This window comes from Phyllobates terribilis, unplaced genomic scaffold (assembly GCF_046119375.1).
Source record: "Phyllobates terribilis strain yellow unplaced genomic scaffold, ASM4611937v1 Scaffold_7__3_contigs__length_470593459, whole genome shotgun sequence".
Lineage (NCBI taxonomy): Eukaryota > Metazoa > Chordata > Amphibia > Anura > Dendrobatidae > Phyllobates > Phyllobates terribilis.
This window is the reverse complement of record NW_027362767.1, coordinates 160,943,095-160,970,876: the sequence shown is the minus strand read 5'-3', so window position 1 is coordinate 160,970,876 and position 27,782 is coordinate 160,943,095. Positions and strand designations below refer to the sequence as shown.

At 46.2% G+C, this 27,782-nt stretch overlaps 1 protein-coding gene across 3 annotated transcripts in view; it reads left to right on the top strand.

Moving 5' to 3' along the window:
* The window catches only part of LOC141154084 (SLAM family member 9-like), a 325,409-nt gene that overhangs the window by 124,942 nt on the left and 172,685 nt on the right, over nt 1–27,782 (top strand). The gene's annotated exons all lie outside the window — the stretch shown is intronic.

Here is a 27,782-nt window from a genome sequence, read left to right as displayed (position 1 = left end):
AGGCAGGCAGGCTGTATAGGAGACGCAGTGGTTATACCAGCAAACGCTGCATTACAGTCCTGTGTGCTCCTGCTGGTCAAATTACTGGACTTATCACCCCGGTCTCAGGGGCGAGGAAAACTTTTTTTTTTTTCATCTAAATCCTGTATTTTTTTTTTTCCTCAGTCAGACTGTACAAATACGCGTCTTATTAACCTTTTGGTATCCCCCCCCCCACCAAAAAAAAAATTGAGTGTGTCTGTGACTGTTCAGACACAAATATATCTGTTTAAAAGAGTCTGGTGTAGGCCAGTAAAATAGAACTGTGGTTTTGCAGTTCCACGGGTCAAATCTCTGTATTATCCTGCTTTTGGCATTTTTTGCCGTAAAAAAAAAACTGTAATAGTATCTCCGTGACTGGTCAGACACCAATATATCTGTTTAAAAAAGTCCGGTGTAGGCCAGAGGAATAGAACTGTGGTTTTCCTCTTCTACGGTTCTAATCTCCTTTTTATTACCCTTTTTCCATTGATAGTGCGAGTGTAAGCTATTTTACTTCATTTACAATGGGCAAGGCGCGTGGCAAGGGACGTGGAACTGGACGTTCTTGTGATGGTGCGTGTTGAAGACGGGGCCGTGGCCAAGGTGAGAATGTGCCACAACCAACAGCCACATCTTCTCGCTCCCACTTCTTGACAGAATTACTAGGGAAGCACACAACACCAGTATTGAGAACTGATCAGTGTGAACAGGTTATTAATTGGATAGCAGACAATACTTCCAGTTACCTGGGCACCACCACCTCCGGTCTGTCTTCCACACGGTCAAGTTTAGTAGCAGTGGGTCTCGACCGCATACTCCTCCTCACCCTGATGCTCCTTCCTCCCACCATGCCGAGTGTCGTCAGACAGCAACTTATCCCACATTTGGACACTCTGAAGAGCTGTTCACTGGTCCATTTCCATATTTGTGCCCCTCGCCTGCTCCGCTTGAAGTGGTGGAAGAGGAGATCCCATGTAGCGATGCCCAAATATTTGAGAAGCCATGGCCTCAGGAAGTCGACGCTGGCAATGTGTCACAAGAGGTGGACGATGACGAGACACAATTGCCACGAAGTGAGGAGAAGGATCGTGGTGCGCAAGTGGAAGAGGAGGAGGTGGTGGATGATCTAGTAACTGACCCAACGTGGCAGGAGGACACGCAGAGCAAGACGAACAGCACAAAGGGGGAGGGAGGCAGAGTACCGCAACAGGCAGGAAGAAGCAGTGTGGTGGCTGCACACAGAAGGCGGGCAACAGTTCCCCGTGACACCAACACGAGGGACATTGCCAGTACAGCCAGTAGGTCTTCCAGAGTCTGGAAATTTTTTAAAGACTCTGCTGATAACCCCAAAAAGGCCATTTGTACCACCTGCCATGCCAGCATCAGCAGGGGGGACAAAACTACCAGCCTGACCACCACCAGCATGATCAGGCACATGGCAGCAAAGCACTCGACTTTATGGGGCGAACCCCAGGGTGTCACCACTGCTACTTCCGCTGTTGTGCATGTAATAGAACCCCCTGCTGTGCGTGCAAGGCAATCCCTTGTCCATACTGCATGCAAAGATGCCCCCTCTTCTCAGCATCAACGTCCACTTCACACCGCAGCGTTCAATTGTCCATATCCCAGAGCTTTGAACGAAAGCGCAAATTCTCAGCCAACACCCCACAGGCCACAGTCCTAAATTTGCACATATCACGACTGCTTGCGTTGGAAATGCTGCCTTTTAGGCTGGTGGAGACGGAATCCTTCCGCAACCTTATGGCGGTGGCCGTCCCTCTGTACTCTGTCCCCAGCCGACACTATTTTGTCCCGTGTGCCATCCCCGCACTACACAAGCTTGTGTCCCAAAACACCAAAACATCTGCCGTGTCCTCAACAACGCAGTTACTGGGAGAATCCACCTGACCACGGACACGAGGTAGTCACCGGAAATGGTCTTCCAACAATCTTGAAGGAGTTCCCAGAGATGCTTAGCACTTGTTGGCCCTTTTGCCTTTACTCTGCGGTCCTGCTCACCCCAAACCATCTCGATTGGGTTCAGGTCTGGTGACTGTGGAGGCCAGGTCATCTGGCGTAGCACCCCATCACTCTCCTTCTTGGTAAAATAGCCCTTACACAGCCTGGAGGTGTGTTTGGGGTCATTGCCCTGTTGAAAATTAAATGATGGAATAGCATGCCGCTGCAAGATGCTGTGGTAGCCATGCTGGTTCAGTATGCCTTCAATTTTGAATAAATCCCCAACAGTGTCACCAGCAAAACACCCCCACACCATCACACCTCCTCCTCCATGCTTCACAGTGGGAACCAGGCATGTAGAGTCCATCCATTCACCTTTTCTGCGTCGCACAAAGACACGGTGGTTGGAACCAAAGATCTCAAATTTGAAATTATCAGACCAAAGCACAGATTTCAACTGGTCTAATGTCCATTCCTTGCGTTCTTTAGCCCAAACAAGTTTCTTCTGCTTGTTGCCTGTCCTTAGCAGTGGTTTCCTAGCAGCTATTTTACCATGAAGGCCTGCTGCACAAAGTCTCCTCTTAACAGTTGTTATAGAGATGTGTCTGCTGCTAGAACTCTGTGTGGCATTGACCTGGTCTCTAATCTGAGCTGCTGTTAACCTGCGATTTCTGAGGCTGGTGACTCGGATAAACTTATCCTCAGAAGCAGAGGTGACTCTTGGTCTTCCTTTCCTGGGGTGGTCCTCATGTGAGCCAGTTTCTTTGTAGCGCTTGATGGTTTTTGCAACTGCACTTGGGGACACTTTCAAAGTTTTCCCAATTTTTCGCACTGACTGACCTTCATTTCTTAAAGTAATGATGGCCACTCATTTTTCTTTACTTAGCTGCTTTTTTCTTGCCATAATACAAATTCTAACAGTCTATTCAGTAGGACTATCAGCTGTGTATCCACCAGACTTCTGCACAACACAACTGATGGTCCCAACCCCATTTATAAGGCAAAAAATCCCACTTATTAAACCTGACAGGGCACACCTGTGAAGTGAAAACCATTTCCGGTGACTACCTCTTGAAGCTCATCAAGAGATTGCCAAGAGTGTGCAAAGCAGTCATCAAAGCAAAAGGTGGCTACTTTGAAAAACCTAGAATATAAGACATATTTTCAGTTGTTTCACACTTTTTTGTTAAGTATATAATTCCACATGTGTTAATTCATAGTTTTGATGCCTTCAGTGTGAATGTACAATTTTCATAGCCATGAAAATACAGAAAAATCTTTAAATGAGAAGGTGTGTCCAAACTTTTGGTCTGTACTGTATGTACCATCCTGACAAACTTGGAGGAGTCCACCAAGATGGTGAGTGGCGATGACGCCATCATTAGCATCAGCATCCCACTTGTCTGTCTTTTGCAACGCTCTCTGCAGAGAATTAAAGAGGAGGCATTGCAGACAGAGTATGACGAGAAGGATCAAGAAGGCGTAGCGGGCGATTACACACAGCCCAGCCTCATCTCATCCCAACGTACATTGGGGGACAATGAGGGAGAGGAGGAGGAAGAACAGGAGCTGGTATCATGCGCTGTAGATGTTAGTATCTTTACAACTGTCATACAGTCGGTTCAGCGTGGGTGGCCTGAGGACAGAGGGGAGGAGGAGGAGGAGGAGGAGAGCATGGTCAGTCGTCATCTTGGTGAGGACACGGAAGTCTTGCCCATTACCAGTCTGGCACGCATGGCTGACTTTATGTTACGCTGCCTTAACCGTGACCCTCGCGTTGTCAAAATGTTGGGTGACAGTCATTACTGGTTGCTGACACTTTTAGACCCCCTGCTACAAGCAGAACTTTCACTCTCTTATTCCTGAGGTGCAGAGGTCTACAAAAATGGGGCAGTACCAGAAGGCCCTTGCTGCAGAACTGTTAAAAAAATTCCCATCTGAACACACTATCGGCAGAGGTCACAGTTCGTTGACCAATCAAGGCATACTGGCGAGAGAGACGCAACTCCAATCCAGCAGAGGTAGGGGAACACTGTCAACATTCTGGGACAGTTTTCTGAGACCCGCCCAGCTTACAGGCCCTGAGGCGCGGGGTACTCTCACAAGGAGTGGAAAGTTTCAAAAGATGGCGAGGGAGTACCTTACCGACCCTACCAGCGTCCTCCGTGATTCCTCTGTGCCTTTTAATTATAGAGTATCCAAGCTGGACACTTGGAATGAACTCCCTCTATACGCCTCGGAGGTCCTGGCCTGCCCTGCCGCTAGCGTGTTATCGGAGCATGTTTTTAGTGCCGCTGGGTGAATTATAACTGATAAGCGCACTCGCCTGTCAACTGACAATGCTGACAAGCTGACCCTTATCAAAATGAACAAGGGCTGGATTGGGCCAGACTTCTCATCACCACCAAATGACAGCAGAGTAACATAAACTCAAATCCACTGTGTTATTTTGGGAGGTGTATTCACATGCACCACTTCACACCCACACATGGGTACACGCTTCCTCATTTCGGCTGTATTTTGCTCTTATCCTCAGCCTCCACCACCACTATACCACCAGGGTGACCGTGGTCCGTGTTGCCAGCATTGCAAGTTCCTCCGTCCTAAATTTTGGCAGCTTTTGCTTGGAAGGCATAGGCAAAGACTATGGGAGACCCACTCCCCAATAATAGGAACAATGTTTTTAATATGCTGTACTGCATGGCTCTTGTAAGGGGCATGAAAACCGTCTTGTTAAGCTATTGCGACCGCCACCACTTTTCCCAGGGGCATTAAAATCGTCTTGTTAAGCGACTGCGACCTCCACCACTTTTCCCAGGGGCAATGATAGTCTTTTTATTCCACTGCGACCTCCACGTCTCTTCCAAGGGGCATTAAAACCATCTTGTTAAGCTACTGCGACCTCCAAGTCTGTTCCAAGGGGCATTAAAACTGTCTTGTTAAGCTACTGCGACCTCCACGTCTCTTCCAAGGGGCATTAAAACCGTCTTGTTAAGCTACTGCGACCTCCACATCTATTCCAAGGGGCATTAAAACCGTCTTGTTAAACTACTGCGACCTCCACCACTTTTCCCAGGGGCAATGATATTGTCTTTTTATTCCACTGTGACCTCCACGTCTCTTCCAAGGGGCATTAAAACCATCTTGTTAAGCTACTGCGACCTCCAAGTCTGTTCCAAGGGGCATTAAAACTGTCTTGTTAAGCTACTGCGACCTCCACGTCTCTTCCAAGGGGCATTAAAACCGTCTTGTTAAGCTACTGCGACCTCCACATCTATTCCAAGGGGCATTAAAACCGTCTTGTTAAACTACTGCGACCTCCACCACTTTTCCCAGGGGCAATGATATTGTCTTTTTATTCCACTGTGACCTCCACGTCTCTTCCAAGGGGCATTAAAACCATCTTGTTAAGCTACTGCGACCTCCAAGTCTGTTCCAAGGGGCATTAAAACTGTCTTGTTAAGCTACTGCGACCTCCACATCTATTCCAAGGGGCATTAAAACCGTCTTGTTAAACTACTGCGACCTCCACCACTTTTCCCAGGGGCAATGATATTGTCTTTTTATTCCGCTGCGACCTCCACGTCTCTTCCAAAGGGCATTAAAACCGTCTTGTAAAGCTACTGCGACCTCCATGTCTCTTCCAAGGTGCATTAAAACCGTCTTGTTAAGCTACTGCAACCTACACATATTCCAAGGGGCATTAAAACCGTCTTGTTAAGCTACTGCGACCTCCACCACTTTTCCCAGGGGCATTGATATTGTCTTTTTATTCCACTGCGACCTCCACGTCTCTTCCAAGGGGCATTAAAACCGTCTTGTTGAGCTATTGCAACCTCCACCACTTTACCCAGGGGCATTGATATTGTCTTTTATTCCACTGCGACCTCCTCGTCTCTTCCAAGGGGCATTAAAACCGTCTTGTTAAGCTACTGCGACCTCCAAGTCTGTTCCAAGGGGCATTAAAACTGTCTTGTTAAGCTACTGCGACCTCCACGTCTCTTCCAAGGGGCATTAAAACCGTCTTGTTAAGCTACTGCGACCTCCACATCTATTCCAAGGGGCATTAAAACCGTCTTGTTAAACTACTGCGACCTCCACCACTTTTCCCAGGGGCAATGATATTGTCTTTTTATTCCACTGTGACCTCCACGTCTCTTCCAAGGGGCATTAAAACCATCTTGTTAAGCTACTGCGACCTCCAAGTCTGTTCCAAGGGGCATTAAAACTGTCTTGTTAAGCTACTGCGACCTCCACATCTATTCCAAGGGGCATTAAAACCGTCTTGTTAAACTACTGCGACCTCCACCACTTTTCCCAGGGGCAATGATATTGTCTTTTTATTCCGCTGCGACCTCCACGTCTCTTCCAAAGGGCATTAAAACCGTCTTGTAAAGCTACTGCGACCTCCATGTCTCTTCCAAGGTGCATTAAAACCGTCTTGTTAAGCTACTGCAACCTACACATATTCCAAGGGGCATTAAAACCGTCTTGTTAAGCTACTGCGACCTCCACCACTTTTCCCAGGGGCATTGATATTGTCTTTTTATTCCACTGCGACCTCCACGTCTCTTCCAAGGGGCATTAAAACCGTCTTGTTGAGCTATTGCAACCTCCACCACTTTACCCAGGGGCATTGATATTGTCTTTTTATTCCACTGCGACCTCCTCGTCTCTTCCAAAGGGCATTAAAACCGTCTTGTTAAGCTACTGCGACCTCCACGTCTCTTTCAAGGGGCATTAAAACAGTCTTCTTAAGCTACTGCGAACTCCACGTCTCTTCCAAGGAGCATTAAAACCGTCTTGTTAAGCTACTGCAACCTCCACCACTTTTCCCAGGGACAGTGATATTGCCTTTTTATTCCACTGCGACCTCCACGTCTTTTCCCAGAGGCATTAAAACCATCTTGTTAAGCTATTGCGACCTACACCATTCTTTCAAGGGACATTGATATTGTCTATTTATTCCACTGCGAACTCCACCATTCTTCAAAGGGGCATTAAAACCGTCTTATTAAGCTACTGCAAACTCCCCATCTCTTCCAAGGGGCATTAAAACCATCTTGTTAAGCTATTGCGACCTCCACGTCTCTTCCAAGGGGCATTAAAACCGTCTTATTAAGCTCCTGCGACCTCCTCCACTTTTCCCAGGGGCATTGATATTGTCTTTTTATTCCACTGCAACCTCCACGTCTCTTCCAAAGGGCATTAAAACCGTCTAGTTAAGCTACTGCGACCTCCACATCTCTTCCAAGGGGCATTAAAACCATCTTGTTAAGCTACTGCAACCTCCACCACTTTTCCAAGGGGCATTGATATTGTCTTTTTATTCCACGGCGACCTCCACCTCTCTTCCAAGGGGCATTAAAACCGTCTTGTTAAGCTACTGCGACCTCCACCACTTTTTATCAAGGGGCATTAAAACCGTGTTGTTAAGCTACTGCGACCTCCACGTCTCTTCCAACGAGCATTAAAACAGTCTTGTTAAGCTACTGCGACCTCCACCACTTTTCCCAGGGGCATTGATATTGTCTTTTTAATCCACTGTGACCTCCACGTCTCTTCCAAGGGGCATTAAAAACCGTCTTGTTAAGCTACTGCGACCTCCACCACTTTTTATCAAAGGGCATTGATATTGTCTTTTTATTCCACTGCGAACTCCACCATTCTTCCAAGGGGAATTAAAACCTTCTTGTTAAGCTTCTGCGACCGCCACCACTTTTCCCAGGGGCATTAAAATCGTCTTGTTAAGCTACTGCGACCTCCACCACTTTTCCCAGGGGCATTGATATTGTCTTTTTATTCCACTGCGACCTCCACGTCTCTTCCAAGGGGCATTAAAACCAACTTGTTAAGCTACTGCGTCCTCCACGTCTCTTCCAACGGGCATTAAAACAGTCTTGTTAAGCTACTGCGACCTCCACGTCTCTTCCAAGGGGCATTAAAACCGTCTTGTTAAGCTACTGCGACCTCCACCAGTATTCCCAGGGGCATTGATATTGTCTTTTTATTCCACTGCGACCTCCACGTTTCTTACAAGGGGCATTAAACTCGACTGGTTAAGCTACTGCGACCTCCACCACTTTTTATCAAGGAGCATTGATATTGTATTTTTATTCCACTGGGAACTCCTCCATTCTTCCAAGGGGCATTAAAACCTTCTTGTTAAGCTACTGCAACCGCCACCAAATTTCCCAGGGGCATTGATATTGTCTTTTTATTCCATTGAGACCTCCACGTCTCTTCCAAGGGGCATTAAAACCGTCTTGCTAAGCTTCTGCGACCTCCACGTCTCTTCCAAGGGGCATTAAAACGATCTTGTTAAGCTACTGCGACCTCCACGTCTCTTGCAAAGGGCATTAAAACCATCTTGCTAAGCTACTGCGACCTCCACCTCTCTTCCAAGGTGCATTTAAACCGTCTTGTTAAGCTACTGCGACCTCCACATCGATTCCAAGGGGCAATAAAACCGTCTTGTTAAGCTACTGCCATCTCCACCACTTTTCCCAGGGGCATTGATATTGCCTTTTTATTCCACTGCGAACTCCAAGTCTCTTTCAAGAGGCATTGAAACCGTCTTGTTAAGCTACTGCGACCTCCACGTCTCTTTCAAGGGGCATTAAAACAGTCTTGTTAAGCTACTGCGACCTCCACATCTCTTCCAAGGGGCATAAAAACAGTCTTATTAAGCTACTGCGACCTCCACCACATTTCCCAGGGGCATTGATATTGTCTTTCTATTCCACTGCGACCTCCACGTCTCTTCCAAGGGGCATTAAAACCGTCTTGTTAAGCTACTGCGACCTCCACGTCTCTTTCAAGGGGCATTAAAACAGTCTTGTTAAGCTACGGCGACCTCCACATCTCTTCCAAGGGGCATAAAAACAGTCTTATTAAGCTACTGCGACCTCCACCACATTTCCCAGGGGCATTGATATTGTATTTCTATTCCACTGCGACCTCCACGTCTCTTCCAAGGGGCATTAAAACCGTCTTGTTAAGCTACTGCGACCTCCACGTCTCTTTCAAGGGGCAATAACACAGTCTTGTTAAGCTACTGCGACCTCCACATCTCTTCCAAGGGGCATAAAAACAGTCTTGTTAAGCTACTGCGACCTCCAACACATTTCCCAGGGGCATTGATATTGTCTTTTTATTCCACTGCGACTTCCACGTCTCTTCCAAGGGGCATTAAAACCATCTTGTTAAGCTACTGCAACCTCCACCACTTTTCCTAGGGGCATTGATATTGTCTTTTTATTCCACTGCGACCTCCGCGTCTCTTCCAAGGGGCATTAAAACTGTCTTGTTAAGCTACTGCGACCTCCACGTCTCTTCCAAGGGGCATTAAAACCGTCTTGTTAAGCTACTGCGACCTCCACGTCTCTTCCAAGGGGCATTAAAACCGTCTTGTTAAGCTACTGCGACCTCCACCACTTTTACCAGGGCATTAAAACCGTCTTGTTAAGCTACTGCGACCTCCACGTCTTTTCCAAGGGGCATTAAAACCGTCTTTTTAAGCTACTGCGACCTCCACGTCTCTTCAAAGGGGCATTAAAACGGTCTTGTTAAGCTACTGCGACCTCCCCGTCTCTTCCAAGGGGCATTAAAAACGTCTTGTTAAGCTCCTGCGACCTCCACCACTTTTCCTAGGGGCATTGATATTGTCTTTTTATTCCACTGCGACCTCCATGTCTCTTCCAAAGGGCATTAAAACCGTCTTGTAAAGCTACTGCGACCTCCATGTCTCTTCCAAGGTGCATTAAAACCGTCTTGTTAAGCTACTGCAACCTACACATATTCCAAGGGGCATTAAAACCGTCTTGTTAAGCTACTGCGACCTCCACCACTTTTCCCAGGGGCATTGATATTGTCTTTTTATTCCACTGCGACCTCCACGTCTCTTCCAAGGGGCATTAAAACCGTCTTGTTGAGCTATTGCAACCTCCACCACTTTACCCAGGGGCATTGATATTGTCTTTTTATTCCACTGCGGCCTCCTCGTCTCTTCCAAGGGGCATTAAAACCGTCTTGTTAAGCTACTGCGACCTCCACGTCTCTTTCAAGGGGCATTAAAACAGTCTTCTTAAGCTACTGCGAACTCCACGTCTCTTCCAAGGAGCATTAAAACCGTCTTGTTAAGCTACTGCAACCTCCACCACTTTTCCCAGGGACAGTGATATTGCCTTTTTATTCCACTGCGACCTCCACGTCTTTTCCCAGAGGCATTAAAACCATCTTGTTAAGCTATTGCGACCTACACCATTCTTTCAAGGGACATTGATATTGCCTATTTATTCCACTGCGAACTCCACCATTCTTCAAAGGGGCATTAAAACCGTCTTATTAAGCTACTGCAAACTCCCCATCTCTTCCAAGGGGCATTAAAACCATCTTGTTAAGCTATTGCGACCTCCACGTCTCTTCCAAGGGGCATTAAAACCGTCTTATTAAGCTCCTGCGACCTCCTCCACTTTTCCCAGGGGCATTGATATTGTCTTTTTATTCCACTGCAACCTCCACGTCTCTTCCAAAGGGCATTAAAACCGTCTAGTTAAGCTACTGCGACCTCCACATCTCTTCCAAGGGGCATTAAACCATCTTGTTAAGCTACTGCAACCTCCACCACTTTTCCAAGGGGCATTGATATTGTCTTTTTATTCCACGGCGACCTCCACCTCTCTTCCAAGGGGCATTAAAACCGTCTTGTTAAGCTACTGCGACCTCCACGACTTTTTATCAAGGGGCATTAAAACCGTGTTGTTAAGCTACTGCGACCTCCACGTCTCTTCCAACGAGCATTAAAACAGTCTTGTTAAGCTACTGCGACCTCCACCACTTTTCCCAGGGGCATTGATATTGTCTTTTTAATCCACTGTGACCTCCACGTCTCTTCCAAGGGGCATTAAAAACCGTCTTGTTAAGCTACTGCGACCTCCACCACTTTTTATCAAAGGGCATTGATATTGTCTTTTTATTCCACTGCGAACTCCACCATTCTTCCAAGGGGAATTAAAACCTTCTTGTTAAGCTTCTGCGACCGCCACCACTTTTCCCAGGGGCATTAAAATCGTCTTGTTAAGCTACTGCGACCTCCACCACTTTTCCCAGGGGCATTGATATTGTCTTTTTATTCCACTGCGACCTCCACGTCTCTTCCAAGGGGCATTAAAACCAACTTGTTAAGCTACTGCGTCCTCCACGTCTCTTCCAACGGGCATTAAAACAGTCTTGTTAAGCTACTGCGACCTCCACGTCTCTTCCAAGGGGCATTAAAACCGTCTTGTTAAGCTACTGCGACCTCCACCAGTATTCCCAGGGGCATTGATATTGTCTTTTTATTCCACTGCGACCTCCACGTTTCTTACAAGGGGCATTAAACTCGTCTGGTTAAGCTACTGCGACCTCCACCACTTTTTATCAAGGAGCATTGATATTGTATTTTTATTCCACTGGGAACTCCTCCATTCTTCCAAGGGGCATTAAAACCTTCTTGTTAAGCTACTGCAACCGCCACCAAATTTCCCAGGGGCATTGATATTGTCTTTTTATTCCATTGAGACCTCCACGTCTCTTCCAAGGGGCATTAAAACCGTCTTGCTAAGCTTCTGCGACCTCCACGTCTCTTCCAAGGGGCATTAAAACGATCTTGTTAAGCTACTGCGACCTCCACGTCTCTTGCAAAGGGCATTAAAACCATCTTGCTAAGCTACTGCGACCTCCACTTCTCTTCCAAGGTGCATTTAAACCGTCTTGTTAAGCTACTGCGACCTCCACATCGATTCCAAGGGGCAATAAAACCGTCTTGTTAAGCTACTGCCATCTCCACCACTTTTCCCAGGGGCATTGATATTGCCTTTTTATTCCACTGCGAACTCCAAGTCTCTTTCAAGAGGCATTGAAACCGTCTTGTTAAGCTACTGCGACCTCCACGTCTCTTTCAAGGGGCATTAAAACAGTCTTGTTAAGCTACTGCGACCTCCACATCTCTTCCAAGGGGCATAAAAACAGTCTTATTAAGCTACTGCGACCTCCACCACATTTCCCAGGGGCATTGATATTGTCTTTCTATTCCACTGCGACCTCCACGTCTCTTCCAAGGGGCATTAAAACCGTCTTGTTAAGCTACTGCGACCTCCACGTCTCTTTCAAGGGGCATTAAAACAGTCTTGTTAAGCTACGGCGACCTCCACATCTCTTCCAAGGGGCATAAAAACAGTCTTATTAAGCTACTGCGACCTCCACCACATTTCCCAGGGGCATTGATATTGTATTTCTATTCCACTGCGACCTCCACGTCTCTTCCAAGGGGCATTAAAACCGTCTTGTTAAGCTACTGCGACCTCCACGTCTCTTTCAAGGGGCAATAACACAGTCTTGTTAAGCTACTGCGACCTCCACATCTCTTCCAAGGGGCATAAAAACAGTCTTGTTAAGCTACTGCGACCTCCAACACATTTCCCAGGGGCATTGATATTGTCTTTCTATTCCACTGCGACCTCCACGTCTCTTCCAAGGGGCATTAAAACCGTCTTGTTAACCTACTGCGACCTCCACGTCTCTTTTAAGGGGCATTAACACAGTCTTGTTAAGCTACTGCGACCTCTACGTCTCTTCCAAGGGGCATTAAAACCGTCTTGTTAAGCTACTGCGACCTCCACCACTTTTCCCAGGGGCATTGATATTGTCTTTTTATTCCACTGCGACTTCCACGTCTCTTCCAAGGGGCATTAAAACCATCTTGTTAAGCTACTGCAACCTCCACCACTTTTCCTAGGGGCATTGATATTGTCTTTTTATTCCACTGCGACCTCCGCGTCTCTTCCAAGGGGCATTAAAACTGTCTTGTTAAGCTACTGCGACCTCCACGTCTCTTCCAAGGGGCATTAAAACCGTCTTGTTAAGCTACTGCGACCTCCACGTCTCTTCAAAGGGGCATTAAAACGGTCTTGTTAAGCTACTGCGACCTCCCCGTCTCTTCCAAGGGGCATTAAAAACGTCTTGTTAAGCTCCTGCGACCTCCACCACTTTTCCTAGGGGCATTGATATTGTCTTTTTATTCCACTGCGACCTCCATGTCTCTTCCAAAGGGCATTAAAACCGTCTTGTAAAGCTACTGCGACCTCCATGTCTCTTCCAAGGTGCATTAAAACCGTCTTGTTAAGCTACTGCAACCTACACATATTCCAAGGGGCATTAAAACCGTCTTGTTAAGCTACTGCGACCTCCACCACTTTTCCCAGGGGCATTGATATTGTCTTTTTATTCCACTGCGACCTCCACGTCTCTTCCAAGGGGCATTAAAACCGTCTTGTTGAGCTATTGCAACCTCCACCACTTTACCCAGGGGCATTGATATTGTCTTTTTATTCCACTGCGGCCTCCTCGTCTCTTCCAAGGGGCATTAAAACCGTCTTGTTAAGCTACTGCGACCTCCACGTCTCTTTCAAGGGGCATTAAAACAGTCTTCTTAAGCTACTGCGAACTCCACGTCTCTTCCAAGGAGCATTAAAACCGTCTTGTTAAGCTACTGCAACCTCCACCACTTTTCCCAGGGACAGTGATATTGCCTTTTTATTCCACTGCGACCTCCACGTCTTTTCCCAGAGGCATTAAAACCATCTTGTTAAGCTATTGCGACCTACACCATTCTTTCAAGGGACATTGATATTGCCTATTTATTCCACTGCGAACTCCACCATTCTTCAAAGGGGCATTAAAACCGTCTTATTAAGCTACTGCAAACTCCCCATCTCTTCCAAGGGGCATTAAAACCATCTTGTTAAGCTATTGCGACCTCCACGTCTCTTCCAAGGGGCATTAAAACCGTCTTATTAAGCTCCTGCGACCTCCTCCACTTTTCCCAGGGGCATTGATATTGTCTTTTTATTCCACTGCAACCTCCACGTCTCTTCCAAAGGGCATTAAAACCGTCTAGTTAAGCTACTGCGACCTCCACATCTCTTCCAAGGGGCATTAAACCATCTTGTTAAGCTACTGCAACCTCCACCACTTTTCCAAGGGGCATTGATATTGTCTTTTTATTCCACGGCGACCTCCACCTCTCTTCCAAGGGGCATTAAAACCGTCTTGTTAAGCTACTGCGACCTCCACGACTTTTTATCAAGGGGCATTAAAACCGTGTTGTTAAGCTACTGCGACCTCCACGTCTCTTCCAACGAGCATTAAAACAGTCTTGTTAAGCTACTGCGACCTCCACCACTTTTCCCAGGGGCATTGATATTGTCTTTTTAATCCACTGTGACCTCCACGTCTCTTCCAAGGGGCATTAAAAACCGTCTTGTTAAGCTACTGCGACCTCCACCACTTTTTATCAAAGGGCATTGATATTGTCTTTTTATTCCACTGCGAACTCCACCATTCTTCCAAGGGGAATTAAAACCTTCTTGTTAAGCTTCTGCGACCGCCACCACTTTTCCCAGGGGCATTAAAATCGTCTTGTTAAGCTACTGCGACCTCCACCACTTTTCCCAGGGGCATTGATATTGTCTTTTTATTCCACTGCGACCTCCACGTCTCTTCCAAGGGGCATTAAAACCAACTTGTTAAGCTACTGCGTCCTCCACGTCTCTTCCAACGGGCATTAAAACAGTCTTGTTAAGCTACTGCGACCTCCACGTCTCTTCCAAGGGGCATTAAAACCGTCTTGTTAAGCTACTGCGACCTCCACCAGTATTCCCAGGGGCATTGATATTGTCTTTTTATTCCACTGCGACCTCCACGTTTCTTACAAGGGGCATTAAACTCGTCTGGTTAAGCTACTGCGACCTCCACCACTTTTTATCAAGGAGCATTGATATTGTATTTTTATTCCACTGGGAACTCCTCCATTCTTCCAAGGGGCATTAAAACCTTCTTGTTAAGCTACTGCAACCGCCACCAAATTTCCCAGGGGCATTGATATTGTCTTTTTATTCCATTGAGACCTCCACGTCTCTTCCAAGGGGCATTAAAACCGTCTTGCTAAGCTTCTGCGACCTCCACGTCTCTTCCAAGGGGCATTAAAACGATCTTGTTAAGCTACTGCGACCTCCACGTCTCTTGCAAAGGGCATTAAAACCATCTTGCTAAGCTACTGCGACCTCCACTTCTCTTCCAAGGTGCATTTAAACCGTCTTGTTAAGCTACTGCGACCTCCACATCGATTCCAAGGGGCAATAAAACCGTCTTGTTAAGCTACTGCCATCTCCACAACTTTTCCCAGGGGCATTGATATTGCCTTTTTATTCCACTGCGAACTCCAAGTCTCTTTCAAGAGGCATTGAAACCGTCTTGTTAAGCTACTGCGACCTCCACGTCTCTTTCAAGGGGCATTAAAACAGTCTTGTTAAGCTACTGCGACCTCCACATCTCTTCCAAGGGGCATAAAAACAGTCTTATTAAGCTACTGCGACCTCCACCACATTTCCCAGGGGCATTGATATTGTCTTTCTATTCCACTGCGACCTCCACGTCTCTTCCAAGGGGCATTAAAACCGTCTTGTTAAGCTACTGCGACCTCCACGTCTCTTTCAAGGGGCATTAAAACAGTCTTGTTAAGCTACGGCGACCTCCACATCTCTTCCAAGGGGCATAAAAACAGTCTTATTAAGCTACTGCGACCTCCACCACATTTCCCAGGGGCATTGATATTGTATTTCTATTCCACTGCGACCTCCACGTCTCTTCCAAGGGGCATTAAAACCGTCTTGTTAAGCTACTGCGACCTCCACGTCTCTTTCAAGGGGCAATAAAACAGTCTTGTTAAGCTACTGCGACCTCCACATCTCTTCCAAGGGGCATAAAAACAGTCTTGTTAAGCTACTGCGACCTCCAACACATTTCCCAGGGGCATTGATATTGTCTTTCTATTCCACTGCGACCTCCACGTCTCTTCCAAGGGGCATTAAAACCGTCTTGTTAAGCTACTGCGACCTCCACGTCTCTTTTAAGGGGCATTAACACAGTCTTGTTAAGCTACTGCGACCTCTACGTCTCTTCCAAGGGGCATTAAAACCATCTTGTTAAGCTACTTCAACCTCCATCACTTTTCCCAGGGGCATTGATATTGTCTTTTTATTCCACTGCGACATCCACGTCTCTTCCAAGGGGTATTAAAACCGTCTTGTTAAGCTACTGCGACCTCCATCACTTTTTCAAGGGGCATTGATAGTGTGTTTTATTCCACTGCAAACTCCACCATTCTTCCAAGGGGCATTAAAACCGTTTTTTTAAGCTACTGCGACCTCCACCACTTTTCCAAGGGGCAATGATATTGTCTTTTTATTCCACTGCGACCTACAAGTCTCTTCCAAGGAGCATTAAAACCGTCTTGTTAAGCTACTGCGACCTCCACCACTTTTTCAAGGGGCATTGATATTGTCTTTTTATTCCACTGCAAACTCCACCATTGTCCAAGGGACATTAAAACCATCTTGTTAAGCTACTGCAACCTCCACCACTTTTCCAAGGGGCATTGATATTGTCTTTTTATTCCACTGCAACCTTCAAGTCTCTTCCAAGTGGCATTAAAACAGTCTTGTTAAGCTACTGCGACCTCCACCACTTTTTCAAGGGGCATTGATATTGTCTTTTTATTCCACTGCGACCTCCACGTCTCTTCCAAAGGGCATTAAAACCATCTTGTTAAGCTACTGCGACCTCCACATCTCTTCCAAGGGGCATTAAAACCGTCTTGTTAAGCTACTGCGACCTCCACATCTATTCCAAGGGTCATTAAAACTGTCTTGTTTAACTTCTGCGACCTCCACCACTTTTCCCAGGGGCATTGATATTGTCTTTTTATTCCACTGCGACATCCACGTCTCTTTCAAGAGGCATTAAAAAAGTCTTGTTAACCTACTGCGACCTCCACGTCTCTTTCAAGGGTCATTAAAACCGTCTTGTTAAGCTCCTGCGACCTCCACCACTTTTCCCAGCGGCATTGATGTTGTCTTTTTATTCCACTGCGACCTCCACATCTCTTCGAAAGGGCATTAAAACAGTCTTGATAAGCTACTGCGACCTCCACGTCTCTTCCAAGGGGCATTAAAACCGTCTTGTTAAGCTACTGCGACCTCCACATCTATTCCAAGGGGAATTAAAATCGTCTTGTTAAGCTCCTGCGACCTCCACCACTTTTCCCAGGGGCATTGATGTTGTCTTTTTATTCCACTGCGACCTCCACGTCTCTTCGAAAGGGCATTAAAACCGTCTTGATAAGCTACTGCGGCCTCCAAGTCTCTTCCAAGGGGCATTAAAACCATCTTGTTAAGCTACTGCGACCTCCACATCTCTTCCAAGGGGCATTAATACCGTCTTATTAAGCTCTTGCGACCTCCACCACTTTTACCAGATACATTGATATTGTCTTTTTATTCCACTGCAACCTCCATGTCTCTAACAATGGGCATTAAAACCGCCTTGTTAAGCTACTGCGACCTCCACGTCTCTTCCAAGGGGCATTAAAACCGTCTTGTTAAGCTACTGCGACCTCCACCACTTTTCCCAGGGGCATTGATATTGTCTTTTTATTCCTCTGCGACCTCCACTTCTCTTCCAAAGGGCATTAAAACCGTCTTTTTAAGCTACTGCGACCTCCACGTCTCTTCTAAAGGGAATTAAAACCGACTTGTTAAGCTACTGCGACCTCCACATCTCTTCCAACGGGCATTATAACAGTCTTGTTAAGCTACTGCGACCTCCACGTCTCTTGCAAGGGGCATTAAAACCGTCGTGTTAAGCTACTGCAGCCTCCACCACTTTTCCCAGGGGCATTGATATTGTCTTTTTTTTCCACTGCGACCTCCACGTCTCTTCCAAGGGGAATTAAAATCGTCTGGTTAAGCTACTGCGACCTCCACCACTTTTTATCAAGGGGCATTGATATTGTATTTTTATTCCACTGCGAACTCCACCATTCTTCCAAGGGGCATTACAACCTTCTTGTTAAGCTACTGCGACCGCCACCACTTTTCCCAGGGGCATTGATGTTGTCTTTTTATTCCATTTCGACATCCATGTCTCTTCCAAGGGCCATTAAAACAGTCTTGTTAAGCTACTGCGACCTCCACGTCTCTTCCAAGGGAAATTAAATCGGTCTTGTTAAGCTCCTGCGACCTCCACCACTTTTCCCAGTGGCATTGATATTGTCTTTTTATTCCACTGCGACCTCCACGTCTCTTTCAAGAGGCATTAAAACCGTCTTTTTAAGCTACTGCGACCTCCACGTCTCTTTCAAGGAGCATTAAAACAGTCTTGTTAAGCTACTGCAACCTCCACGTCTCTTCCAAGGGGCATTAAAACCGTCTTGTTAAGCTACTGCGACCTCCACCACATTTCCCAGGGGCATTGATACTGTCTTTTTATTTCACTGCGACCTCCACGTCTCTTCCAAGGGGCATTAACACCGTCTTGTTAAGCTATTGCGACCTCCACCACTTTTCTCAGGGGCATTGATATTGTCTTTTTATTCCACTGCGACCTCCACGTCTCTTCCAAGGGGCATTAAAACCGACTTGTTAAGCTACTGTGAACTCCACGTCTCTTCCAACGGGCATTAAAATCGTTTTGTTAAGCTACTGCGACCTCCACGTCTCTTCCAAGGGGCATTAAAACCGTCTTGTTAAGCTACTGTGTCCTCCACCACTATTCCCAGGGGCATTGATATTGTCTTTTTATTCCACTGCGACCTCCACGTCTCTTACAAGGGGCATTAAGCTCGTCTGGTTAAGCTACTGCGACCTGCACCACTTTTTATCAAGGGGTATTGATATTGTCTTTTTATTCCACTTTGAACTCCTCCATTCTTCCAAGGGGCATTAAAACCTTCTTGTTAATCTACTGCGACCGCCACCACATTTCCTAGGGGCATTGATATTGTCTTTTTATTCCATTGCGACCTCCACGTCTCTTTCAAGGAGCATTAAAACCGTCTTGTTAAGCTACTGCGACCTCCACGTCTCTTCCAAGGGGCATTAAAACGGTCTTGTTTATCTCCTGCGGCCTCCACCACTTTTCCCAGAGGCATTGATATTGTCTTTTTATTCCACTTCGATCTCCACGTCTCTTCCAAAGGGCATTAAAACCGTCTTGTCAAGCTACTGCGACCTCCACGTCTCTTCCAAGGGGCATTAAAACCGTCTTTTTAAGCTTCTGCGACCTCCACATCTATTCCAAGGGGCATTAAAACCGTCTTGTTAAGCTACTGCAACCTCCACTTCTCTTCCAAGGGAAATTAAAACGGTCTTGTTAAGCTACTGCGACCTCCACTTGTGTTCCAAGGGGCATTAAAATCGTCTTGTTAAGCTCCTGCGACCTCCACCACTTTTCCCAGGGGCATTGATATTGTCTTTTTATTCCACTGCGACCTCCACGTCTCTTTCAAGAGGCATTAAAACCGTCTTTTTAAGCTACTGCGACCTCCACGTCTCTTTCAAGGAGCATTAAAACAGTCTTGTTAAGCTACTGCGACCTCCACGTCTCTTCCAAGGGGCATTAAAACCGTCTTGTTAAGCTACTGCGACCTCCACCACTTTTCCCAGGGGCATTGATACTGTCATTTTATTCCCCTGCGACCTCCACGTCTCTTCCAAGGGGCATTAACACCGTCTTGTTAAGCTACTGCGACCTCCACCACTTTTCCCAGGGGCATTGATATTTTCTTTTTATTCCACTGCGACCTCCACGTCTCTTCCAAGGGGCATTAAAACCGACTTGTTATGCTACTGCGACCTCCACATCTCTTCCAACGGGCATTAAAATCATTTTGTTAAGCTACTGCGACCTCCACGTCTCTTCCAAGGGGCATTAAAACCGTCTTGCTAAGCTACTGTGTCCTCCACGACTATTCCCAGGGGCATTGATATTGTCTTTTTATTCCACTGCGACCTCCAAGTCTCTTACAAGGGGCATTAAACTCGTCTGGTTAAGCAACTGCGACCTCCACCATTTTTTATCAAGGGGTATTGATATTGTCTTTTTATTCCACTTTGAACTCCTCCATTCTTCCAAGGGGCATTAAAACCTTCTTGTTAATCTACTGCAACCGCCACCACATTTCCTAGGGGCATTGATATTGTCTTTTTATTCCATTGCGACCTCCACGTCTCTTTCAAGGGGCATTAAAACCGTCTTGTTAAGCTACTGCGACCTCCACGTCTCTTCCAAGTGGCATTAAAACGATCTTGTTTATCTGCTGCGGCCTCCACCACTTTTCCCAGGGGCATTGATATTGTTTTTTTATTCCACTTCGACCTCCACGTCTCTTCCAAAGGGCATTAAAAACGTCTTGTTAAGCTACTGCGACCTCCACGTCTCTTCCAAGGGGCATTAAAACCGTCTTTTTAAGCTACTGCGACCTCCACATCTATTCCAAGGGGCATTAAAACCATTTTGTTAAGCTACTGCGACCTCCACCACTTTTCCCAGGGGCATTGATATTGTCTTTCTATTCCACTGCGACCTCCACGTCTCTTCCAAGGGGTATTAAAACCGTCTTGTTAAGCTACTGCGACCTCCACCACTTTTTCAAAGGGCATTGATATTGTCTTTTTATTCCACTGCAAACTCCACCATTCTTCCAAGGGGCATTAAAACCGTTTTGTTAAGCTACTGCGACCTTCACCACTTTTCCAAGGGGCAATGATATTGTCTTTTTATGCCACTGCAACCTGCAAGTCTTTTCCAAAGTGCATTAAAACCGTCTTATTAAGCTCCTGTGACCTCCCCCACTTTGCCCAGGGGCATTGATATTGTCTTTTTATTCCACTGCGACCTCCACGTCTCTTCCAAAGGGCATTAAAACCGTCTTGTTAAGCTACTGCGATCTCCACGTGTCCTCCAAGGGGCAATAAAACCATCTTGTTAAGCTACTGCGACCTCCACATCTATTCCAAGGGGCATTAAAACCGTCTTGTTAAGCTACTGCGACCTCCACCACTTTTCCCAGGGGCATTGATATTGTCTTTTTATTCCACTGCGACCTCCACGTCTCTTCCAAGGGGCATTAAAACCGTCTTGATAAGCTACTGTGACCTAAACCACTTTTCCAAGGGGCATTGATATTGTCTTTTTATTCCACTGCGACCTCCACGTCTCTTCGAAGGGGCATTAAAACCTTCTTGTTAAGCGCACTGCGACCTCCACCACTTTTTATCAAGGGGCATTGATATTGTATTTTTATTCCACTGCGAACTCCACCATTCTTCCAAGGGGCATTAAAACCTTCTTGTTAAGCTACTGCGACCGCCACCACTTTTCCCAGGGGCATTGATATTGTCTTTTTATTCCATTGCGACCTCCATGTCTCTTCCGAGGGGCGTTAAAACCGTTGTGTTAAGCTAATTCGACCTCCACGTCTCTTACAAGGGGCATAAAAACCGCCTTGTTAAGCTACTGCGACCTCCACATCGATTCCAAGGGGCATTAAAACCATCTTGTTAAGCTACTGCCACCTCCACCACTTTTCCCAGGGGCATTGATATTGTCTTTTTATTCCACTGAGACGTCCAAGTCTCTTTCAAGAGGCATTGAAACAGTCTTGTTAAGCTACTGCAACCTCCACGTCTCTTTTAAGCGGCATTAACACAGTCTTGTTAAGCTATTGCGACCTCTACGTCTCTTCCAAGGGGCATTGAAACCATCTTGTTAAGCTACTGCGACCTCCACCACTTTTCCCAGGGGCATTGATATTGTCTTTTTATTCCACTGCGACCTCCACGTCTCTTCCAAGGGGTATTAAAACCGTCTTGTTAATCTACTGCGACCTCCACCACTTTTTCAAGGGGCATTGATATTGTCTTTTATTCCACTGCAAACTCCACCATTCTTCCAAGGGGCATTAAAACCGTCTTGTTAAGATACTGCGACTTCCACATCTCTTCCAAGGGGCATTAAAACCGTCTTATAAAGCTCCTGCGACCTTCACCACTTTACCCAGGAGCATTGATATTGTCTGTTTATTCCACTGCGACCTCCACGTCTCTTCCAAGGGGTATTAAAACCGTCTTGTTAAGCTACTGCGACCTCCACCACTTTTTCAAGCGCCATTGATATTGTCTTTTTATTCCACTGCGAATTCCACCATTGTTCCAAGGGACATTAAAACCATCTTGTTAAGCTACTGCAACCTCCACCACTTTTCCAAGGGGCATTGATATTGTTTTTTTATTCCACTGCAACCTCCAAGTCTCTTTCAAGGGGCATTAAAACAGTCTTGTTAAGCTACTGCGACCTCCACCAATTTTTCAAGGGGCATTGATATTGTCTTTTTATTCCACTGCGACCTCCACGTCTCTTCCAAAGGGCATTAAAACCATCTTGTTAAGCTACTGCGACGTCCACGTCTCTTCCAAGGGGCATTAAAAAGATCTTGTTAAGCTACTGCGACCTCCACATCTATTCCAAGGGGCACTAAAACTGTCTTGTTTAACTTCTGCGATCTCCACCACTTTTCCCAGGGGCATTGATATTGTCTTTTTATTCCACTGCGACCTCCACGTCTCTTTCAAGAGGCATTAAAACCGTCTTGTTAAGCTACTGCGACCTCCACGTCTCTTTCAAGGGGCATTAAAACAGTCTTGTTAAGCTACTGCGACCTCCATGTCTCTTCCAAGGGGCATTAAAACCATCTTGTTAAGCTCCTGCGACCTCCACCACTTTTCCCAGGGGCATTGATATTGTCCTTTTATTCCACTGCGACCTCCACATCTATTCCAAGGGGCATTAAAACCGTCTTGTTAAGCTATTGCGACCTCCACCACTTTTTCAAGGGACATTGATATTGTCTTTTTATTCCACTGCGAACTCCACCATTCTTCCAAGGGGCATTAAAACCGTCTTGTTAAGCTACTGCGACCTCCACATCTCTTCCAAGGGAAAATAAAACCGTCTTATTAAGCTCCTGCGACTTCCACCACTTTTCCCAGGTGAATTGATATTGTCTTTTTATTTCACTGCAATCTCCACATCTCTTCCAAAGGGCATTAAAACCGTCTTGTTAAGCTACTGCGACCTCCACGTCTCTTCCAAGGGGCAATAAAACCATCTTGTTACGCTACTGCGACCTACACATCTATTCCAAGGGGCATTAAAACCGTCTTGTTATGCTACTGCGACCTCCACCACTTTTCCCAGGGGCATTGATATTGTATTTTTATTCCACTGCGACCTCCACTTCTCTTCCAAGGGGCATTAAAACCGTCTTTTTAAGCTACTGCGACAACCACCACTTATCCCAGGGGCATTGATATTGTCTTTTTATTCCACTACGACCTCCACTTCTCTTCCAAGGGGCATTAAAACCGACTTGTTAAATAACTGCGACCTCCACGTCTATTCCAATGGGCATTAAAACCGTCCTGTTAAGCGCATTGCGACCTCCACGTCTCTTCCAAGGGGCAGTACAACCTTCTTGTTAAGCTACTGCGACTGCCACCACTTTTCCCAGGGGCATTGATATTGTCTTTTTATTCCATTGCGACCTCCATGTCTCTTCCAAGGGGCGTTAAAACCGTCTTGTTAAGCTACTGCGACCTCCACATCTCTTCCAAGGGACATTAAAACGGTCTTGTTAAGCTACTGCGACCTCCACGTTTGTTCCAAGGGGCATTAAAACCGTCTTGTTAAGCTACTGCGACCTCCACGTCTCTTTCAAGGAGCATTAAAACAGTCTTGTTAAGCTACTGCGACCTCCACCACTTTTCCCAGGGGCATTGATACTGTCTTTTTATTCCCCTGCGACCTCCACGTCTCTTCCAAGGGGCATTAACACCGTCTTGTTAAGCTACTGCGACCTCCACCACTTTTCCCAGGGGCATTGATATTTTCTTTTTATTCCACTGCGACCTCCACGTCTCTTCCAAGGGGCATTAAAACCGACTTGTTAAGCTACTGCGACCTCCACGTCTCTTCCAACGGGCATTAAAATCATTTTGTTAAGCTACTGCGACCTCCACGTCTCTTCCAAGGGGCATTAAAACCGTCTTGCTAAGCTACTGTGTCCTCCACCACTATTCCCAGGGGCATTGATATTGTCTTTTTATTCCACTGCGACCTCCAAGTCTCTTACAAGGGGCATTAAACTCGTCTGGTTAAGCTACTGCGACCTCCACCATTTTTTATCAAGGGGTATTGATATTGTCTTTTTATTCCACTTTGAACTCCTCCATTCTTCCAAGGGGCATTAAAACCTTCTTGTTAATCTACTGCAACCGAAACAACATTTCCTAGGGGCATTGATATTGTCTTTTTATTCCATTGCGACCTCCACGTCTCTTTCAAGGGGCATTAAAACCGTCTTGTTAAGCTACTGCGACCTCCACGTCTCTTCCAAGTGGCATTAAAACGGTCTTGTTTATCTCCTGCGGCCTCCACCACTTTTCCCAGGGGCATTGATATTGTCTTTTTATTCCACTTCGACCTCCACGTCTCTTCCAAAGGGCATTAAAACCGTCTTGTTAAGCTACTGCGACCTCCACGTCTCTTCCAAGGGGCATTAAAACCGTCTTTTTAAGCTACTGCGACCTCCACATCTATTCCAAGGGGCATTAAAACCGTTTTGTTAAGCTACTGCGACCTCCACCACTTTTCCCAGGGGCATTGATATTGTCTTTCTATTCCACTGCTACCTCCACGTCTCTTCCAAGGGGTATTAAAACCGTCTTGTTAAGCTACTGCGACCTCCACCACTTTTTCAAAGGGCATTGATATTGTCTTTTTATTCCACTGCAAACTCCACCATTCTTCCAAGGGGCATTAAAACCGTTTTGTTAAGCTACTGCGACCTTCACCACTTTTCCAAGGGGCAATGATATTGTCTTTTTATGCCACTGCGACCTGCAAGTCTTTTCCAAGGGGCATTAAAACCGTCTTATTAAGCTCCTGCGACCTCCCCCACTTTGCCCAGGGGCATTGATATTGTCTTTTTATTCCACTGCGACCTCCACGTCTCTTCCAAAGGGCATTAAAACCGTCTTGTTAAGCTACTGCGATCTCCACGTGTCCTCCAAGGGGCAATAAAACCATCTTGTTAAGCTACTGCGACCTCCACATCTATTCCAAGGGGCATTAAAACCGTCTTGTTAAGCTACTGCGACCTCCACCACTTTTCCCAGGGGCATTGATATTGTCTTTTTATTCCACTGCGACCTCCATGTCTCTTCCAAGGGGCATTAAAACCGTCTTGTTAAGCTACTGTGACCTAAACCACTTTTCCAAGGGGCATTGATATTGTCTTTTTATTCCACTGCGACCTCCACGTCTCTTCGAAGGGGCATTAAAACCTTCTTGTTAAGCGCACTGCGACCTCCACCACTTTTTATCAAGGGGCATTGATATTGTATTTTTATTCCACTGCGAACTCCACCATTCTTCCAAGGGGCATTAAAACCTTCTTGTTAAGCTACTGCGACCGCCACCACTTTTCCCAGGGGCATTGATATTGTCTTTTTATTCCATTGCGACCTCGATGTCTCTTCCGAGGGGCGTTAAAACCGTTGTGTTAAGCTAATTCGACCTCCACGTCTCTTACAAGCGGCATAAAAACCGCCTTGTTAAGCTACTGCAACCTCCACATCGATTCCAAGGGGCATTAAAACCATCTTGTTAAGCTACTGCCACCTCCACCACTTTTCCCAGGGGCATTGATATTGTCTTTTTATTCCACTGAGACGTCCAAGTCTCTTTCAAGAGGCATTGAAACAGTCTTGTTAAGCTACTGCGACCTCCACGTCTCTTTTAAGCGGCATTAACACAGTCTTGTTAAGCTACTGCGACCTCTACGTCTCTTCCAAGGGGCATTGAAACCATCTTGTTAAGCTACTGCGACCTCCACCACTTTTCCCAGGGGCATTGATATTGTCTTTTTATTCCACTGCGACCTCCACGTCTCTTCCAAGGGGTATTAAACCGTCTTGTTAAGCTACTGCGACCTCCACCACTTTTTCAAGGGGCATTGATATTGTCTTTTATTCCACTGCAAACTCCACCATTCTTCCAAGGGGCATTAAAACCGTCTTGTTAAGCTACTGCGACCGCCACGTCTCTTCCAAGGGGCATTAAAACCATCTTGTTAAGATACTGCGACTTCCACATCTCTTCCAAGGGGCATTAAAACCGTCTTATAAAGCTCCTGCGACCTTCACCACTTTACCCTAGGAGCATTGATATTGTCTGTTTATTCCACTGCGACCTCCACGTCTCTTCCAAGGGGTATTAAAACCGTCTTGTTAAGCTACTGCGACCTCCACCACTTTTTCAAGCGCCATTGATATTGTCTTTTTATTCCACTGCGAACTCCACCATTGTTCCAAGGGACATTAAAACCGTCTTGTTAAGCTACTGCGACCTCCACATCTATTCCAAGGGTCATTAAAACTGTCTTGTTTAACTTCTGCGACCTCCACCACTTTTCCCAGGGGCATTGATATTGTCTTTTTATTCCACTGCGACATCCACGTCTCTTTCAAGAGGCATTAAAAAAGTCTTGTTAACCTACTGCGACCTCCACGTCTCTTTCAAGGGTCATTAAAACCGTCTTGTTAAGCTCCTGCGACCTCCACCACTTTTCCCAGCGGCATTGATGTTGTCTTTTTATTCCACTGCGACCTCCACATCTCTTCGAACGGGCATTAAAACAGTCTTGATAAGCTACTGCGACCTCCACGTCTCTTCCAAGGGGCATTAAAACCGTCTTGTTAAGCTACTGCGACCTCCACATCTATTCCAAGGGGAATTAAAATCGTCTTGTTAAGCTCCTGCGACCTCCACCACTTTTCCCAGGGGCATTGATGTTGTCTTTTTATTCCACTGCGACCTCCACGTCTCTTCGAAAGGGCATTAAAACCGTCTTGATAAGCTACTGCGGCCTCCAAGTCTCTTCCAAGGGGCATTAAAACCATCTTGTTAAGCTACTGCGACCTCCACATCTCTTCCAAGGGGCATTAATACCGTCTTATTAAGCTCCTGCGACCTCCACCACTTTTACCAGATACATTGATATTGTCTTTTTATTCCACTGCAACCTCCATGTCTCTAACAATGGGCATTAAAACCGCCTTGTTAAGCTACTGCGACCTCCACATCTCTTCCAAGGGGCATTAAAACTGTCTTGTTAAGCTACTGCGACCTCCACCACTTTTCCCAGGGGCATTGATATTGTCTTTTTATTCCTCTGCGACCTCCACTTCTCTTCCAAAGGGCATTAAAACCGTCTTTTTAAGCTACTGCGATCTCCACGTCTCTTCTAAAGGGAATTAAAACCGACTTGTTAAGCTACTGCGACCTCCACATCTCTTCCAACGGGCATTATAACAGTCTTGTTAAGCTACTGCGACCTCCACGTCTCTTGCAAGGGGCATTAAAACCGTCGTGTTAAGCTACTGCAGCCTCCACCACTTTTCCCAGGGGCATTGATATTGTCTTTTTTTTCCACTGCGACCTCCACGTCTCTTCCAAGGGGAATTAAAATCGTCTGGTTAAGCTTCTGCGACCTCCACCACTTTTTATCAAGGGGCATTGATATTGTATTTTTATTCCACTGCGAACTCCACCATTCTTCCAAGGGGCATTACAACCTTCTTGTTAAGCTACTGCGACCGCCACCACTTTTCCCAGGGGCATTGATGTTGTCTTTTTATTCCATTTCGACATCCATGTCTCTTCCAAGGGCCATTAAAACAGTCTTGTTAAGCTACTGCGACCTCCACGTCTCTTCCAAGGGAAATTAAATCGGTCTTGTTAAGCTCCTGCGACCTCCACCACTTTTCCCAGTGGCATTGATATTGTCTTTTTATTCCACTGCG